This window comes from Petaurus breviceps, unplaced genomic scaffold (assembly GCF_028583685.1).
Source record: "Petaurus breviceps papuanus isolate PSGF00001 unplaced genomic scaffold, PetGlider_PUasm1.0 90849, whole genome shotgun sequence".
Taxonomy (NCBI): Eukaryota; Metazoa; Chordata; class Mammalia; order Diprotodontia; family Petauridae; genus Petaurus; species Petaurus breviceps.
Window position 1 is genome coordinate 23,769,286 of NW_027187361.1, and position 5,502 is coordinate 23,774,787.

The 5,502-nt window shown below is 37.1% G+C and overlaps 1 pseudogene; it reads left to right on the top strand.

The window, feature by feature from the left end:
* The window catches only part of LOC138149807 (protein C-mannosyl-transferase DPY19L3-like), a 33,638-nt pseudogene extending 31,377 nt beyond the window's left edge, over positions 1 to 2,261 (top strand).
* Positions 2,262 to 5,502: the final 3,241 nt, after the last annotated feature.

Genomic DNA, 5,502 nt, shown 5'->3' on the forward strand with positions numbered 1-5,502 from the left:
GATCTCCCTCTACTGCCTGGGGCTGTTGCTTCCCACCAAGGATTGAAAGGGATTGATTTGAAGAAAAATGCATGAAAGTCTGACATCATGACAACTCCTAGGTGAAGGAGAGAAAGAAAAGTCAGAAGCTTAAGAAGATAATTTATCCCAGTGTGAAGAGGAGGCATTGGAAAGACAATTGTTAACTGTTTATGGTGGGAGAGGATTATGGAAAATTCTGTCTTATATGGTTAGTGTAACCATTGGCCTTTGCATTGGAATTCTTACTTCCATCTATTTTGCTACTTTACATGAAAATGATTTATGGTTTTCTAACATTAAAGAAGTGGGGTGAGAAATATCATTCAGAACGAAATGTGGATTATATTGCTCATATTATAAACAAATCCTAGGCTCCAATTATCAGGAAAGGATTCCATGGATTGATATGTGATAATAAAACTGAGGCAATGAGAACAATTAACATCTTTGAATGAATGAATATCTACCAGGTGTGTTTTCTTAGCATTTTATGTCAAGTTCCACCTATACAGATATATTTAGAGTCTCTTTATTCTTATATTTACACTTTATTTGGACCCCAAACAATGTATGTCACAGTGCTTTGTGTAACTAGCTGGCTCCTGCAGAGGTTCCCAAAGTGGGTGATACCACCCCTGGGGGGAGGCCCTGGAATGATCCAGGGGAACAGTAGTAGCCTCAGGTGCAATTAGGGGGGTATTGAATAAAAATAAGGGAGGGGGGAAGCATAAGGAAAGAAGAGAAGAAAATTTTGAAAAATCATTTGTACATGTTTCATCTGTTGTATAACAGAGTTAAAGTTGTAGTGATTACATTATTTTCCAAATAAACACACAAAATACATGTTTTAACTGATCAATGTTCAAGTCCACTGACAGGTCTTAACAAGCAAGTGTTGGCAAATGAACATGCCGTGCATTGTAGGGAAGTCCAGCATGTATTGGCAGGAATATGTACATGTAATGACATGTTTACAATATGGCTGTATGATCACATGACACAATATTGTATCATTAAAATTTTAATGCAGGAAAAATCCAAAAAATTTAAAATAAATTATCAAATTTAAGATGCGTCAATTTTAAAAAATATATTTTATACATTTTTGAAATGATGCTAATTTCAAATTTGAAGGGTTAAAGAAAGTAGATTTCCAGGGAGGCACTGAGTAAATTTTTTTGAAAGGGGGCCAGTAGACCAAATAAGTTTGAAAACCTGGTTGTCAGGGCCGTTAGCAGCTTTTTGGTATGTTATTAAATAGAATAGATACCTCAAGAGGAGAGTTCACCATTCCTTTGAGAGATAATTGGATGCTGCCATTCTTCAAAAGTCAGATAATAGCAATTACATATTTACTCAGGTCACACTTTTAGTCTCTTTGTGAAAGGCTGACTCTTTTTGCAATGTTCTGACATGGAACTTAATTGATTTATGATGCTAATGAAAGCACTAGTTTTTATATTCATACTGTCTGAACATGTTTCCTACAACAAAGGATACATAGCTAAATGTTATATAGGTGGCAAGTTTATTCTTGGTCTACATCCTTTCGTTTTTTAATTCCATGATCCTTGTGTCATTGCTTAGAAGTTTTAACCTCTGGGTGTTAATGGCAAAACAATTTCGGAAAATCTGAAAACTGAAGGCTTCCTTAATAGGCCTGGGAAACTTTGGTTTCACTTAGTCCTGGTGCTATGCTTCACAGTTTTTCTTAATAGCTTTTTAAAGCATTTTCTTAAAGTCAGATGGACACATTTAAATTTCTGAAGGCAAAATTTGGGTTTGGAGCAACTGAGGATTTTGATGCAAATCTGTATCTATATGAGTAAACTTTTAATCTCCTACCCTTTAGTATACTTGAAAAAGTGTCACATACTTTACACTTTTTTGATGAATACGTTTCTTCTTTCCACTATGGTGATAGCAGCTGTTGTTGTGTAGTACATGGATAATAAGGGAAAATGTACAGTTGTACTGAAGCCTGGAACAGCCTAGAACTTGATGCACTCTATTCTGTTTGGATTTTTGGCATTTTGTTGGAGTTTCTTTGAACTTCACATATGTGTGTGCTCAGATCATTTGACTTACGCAGTAGTAACATTTGGGAATTGCTTTTAAAATTGGGACATCTCTACACACCAACCACGATGAAAATGATGAGGTATGCAATACCATTATTAATATTCCTCTAGCTTTGCTATAAGTTCTGGCCAGGAATGATGATGGAGCCATCAGAGTAAGAGAATGCTTTTTTTTTTTTTTTCTTGCCTTTTGGAGGGCAATTGGGGTTAAGTAACTTGCCCAAGGTTACAGGGCTAGGTTTTTTTTTGTGTGGGTGTTAAGTGTCTGAGGCCGGAATCGGAACTCCGGTTCTCTTGACTATGGGGCCGGTGCTTGACTCACTGAGCCACCTAGCCGCCCCAAGAGTAAGAGAATTCTTAGTGGAGATGATTGATTGGATTAGGTCTAACATTCCCAGGAAGGCTGTATTTGCAGCAGTTGTCAAACCTGAGTGAAACTGAGGTACAGAGAGAACCTTAACTAATCACCGGTACTAGGAAGATAAGGGACTGAGAGTGGGAACAAAAGAGCTTGATCAAATATATGCAAACAGGTCACCTGAGGAAATCAACAAGGGTTTAGGGTAAAACAATTTCACCTGTAGTTTATTGCTGTAAGGTTAATACTCCAGAAGTTTACATGAGTGTTGATATTTTTGAAGGTATTTTACATAAACTGTCTTTTTCTTTTTCTCTAACTTTTCCCACTGGAGTTCATCATCTTGAGTGTAAAATCTTTCTAACAATCATCTGGAACTTTGTTGTCTGAACTGTTTTCAATCAAGTGTGGGAATACTGAGTTGGTTTAGGATTGGAAACATTTTAAAGCATACTTTGAATTTTATTGAATTGAATCAAGTGACTTTGTAACAAAATTAGTGAATAATATCTTTTCAACTTTATTACATGCTGTTAAATAATTATATACACTAATAATGGTGTGGTAGCTAAAAACAAAGTTTACTGCTCTCCTTTTTTGGTAAACTTTACAAACATTTAGAGTTTTCGTGCCCTTAGCATTCAAATGTTATGATGATGGTATTTATTTGACACTTTTTCATTGATCAAGCACTTTCGTAAAATATAATATCTTTTATTAAAACACGTTTTTGAAGTAACAGACACAGAATATAACAAATTAAGTATCCTGGGTTCTTAGAATGGTAGAAAAATGTGTGTAGGAAGACTTTTGTTTCGTAATAGGATATTCAACTAGAATTTGTCTTGTTACTATCTAGTGTTTTTGTTTTAAAGAATGTTTATATCATTTTAACGGTAGGAAGAAGACTTAGGGATCTTCTAATTCAAACCCCTCATTTTATAGACAAGAAAAGTTGGGTTGTCAACGTAAAATAAAGAGGACTGTGAAAGGAGCATTAACAAAGGTCTTTAATCAAGGAAAAGATACCATTTTAACCTTTTTTACTTTCATTAATATTATGTTTCATTGCCAAGTTTAGGAACTTCAGTAACTTGTGTTCTGTTTTTAGCTTTTGCATTTTTTTTTACAACTTCGTATCTCTCTACCTTTATAAACATTATCTTAACTATGTCACTATTACGGCATTTTTAGGAAAATTTCATTTTCTTCCCAAGTGACTGTCAGCTCCACACTTGATGGGTATTGTTTTGGGTTATCCTCTGCCTTCAGGACCAAGGAACCCCTCAGTGCTTCGCCTGGTCAGTGATTTTTGACCAAAAGTGGGGAACGTTGAATGCCATCATCAGAAGGGGCTACCTGACCCAGACCCCGATGACACCATAGGTGGAGCAGATCTTAACCAGTTAGAGCCAGGCTGGTGATAGATATCTCTGGAAACTCCCTGTTGCTACACCTAGAGCAAGATGTTCCGACCAGATGTCACAACTTCCCAAAGGCGGCTTTCCTCCCTCCCCCACCCCCACCCCCAGGCTTCTCTATAGACTTCTGGTTGTCATGAAAAACAACTCATGTAACAGATTCACCAAGAGGTGCCTTCCATGACATTCTCTGTCTGTTGAAGTATGTTTAAACCCTGCCTCTTCTGCCTCTCCGGGGTCCTATAGTACTTTGGTGCTTTGTGGTGTCTTTTCCTTGATTAAAGACCTTTGTTAATGCTCCTTTCACAGTCCTCTTTATTTCAGGTTGACAACCCAAATTTCCTTGTCTACAAAATGAGGGGTTTGAATTAGAAGATCCCTAAGTCTTCTTCCTACTGTAACATACTAAAATTCTATTCTAAGACTCCTTTCACTTTCTCTTAAAAAAATTATTCTACAGAAGCCAGAAAATCCCTTCTGATAAGGGAGGAAGATTGCAAAATTGTAAAGATCTTTTTGTTTTGTTCTGTTGTGTTTTATTTTTAAAGTACTAAAAGCTTTCCTCGTTTTTAATGACTGGTAATCATGGACAGCTGCTGTATTTCCTAAGCCACTCAACAGTCATGTTCTATACCTTGATATACTTTAAAAGGATATCATTTCTTCAAAAGATCCATGATCTTTTATGTGTGGGTACTCTTCCCCCCACAGAGATTTCAGTCCCTCCATCCGTAAGCTTGCCTATTTCATTTTTGTCTTTGTATTTCTAGTACCTAGAACAATGCTAGGCAAGTAGAAAATTCTTGTTGATTTATTGATTCAGTAGAGAGTGGTCTTCGTGATTTGTGATTTAAAAAAACAGTCATTTGGTGGTCAGTACTGTGAAGGCTGTGACTCAGCTAAGCTACCCACTGCATTCCCGGCTAAAACCCTGTGGGCATCTGTCACTTCCTATCCACCCTACAGCACAATTCTTTGATTTATTGCCTTCCCCAATCAGAGTGGAAATTCCGCTCGTGTAGGGACTGCATTGTCTTTTTAACTTGGATCCTAGCATTCAGCTTTTCACAAAGTAAAAACATGCTCCCTCTTTCCCTTCCTTCCTCAGCAGCCACAACCATCAGTCTCAGATCCAAAGGCCTTCCAGTCTAGCAGGAGCTATGATTTTCAGAGTTTGCAGTCTGTGGCCATGCTCTTTGAGAGCATATGGGCATCGGGGTATTTAATGATGGGGACTTGATATAAAATAAGAAAATGAGATTTTGCTGAAAAACCAACCAGAAGGCATGATTTTAAAGCATGGTCTAATGACATCGGGGCCAGTTCATTTGCATATTCCTGTCTGATTGGCTGTAGGGTTTAAATAGTGACAAGATTTAAATGTTTCAGTGTCAGCTGAGGGTTTCATATTAAAAAAACACGTTAATCTGTCGTGAACATTACTTTCATTTAATTTGTAGTTGTTTTGGGGTCCCAGAACAATGAAGATTCCCCTGACATAGGGTTTTCCTTATCTGACATTGAGACCAAAGATTCTGCTCATTTAAACAAAGACTGACTTCTGGGGCAGGTAAATCTCATAGCCAGCTGGACCTCTAGAAACAGGAAAGGGCTACTTGAT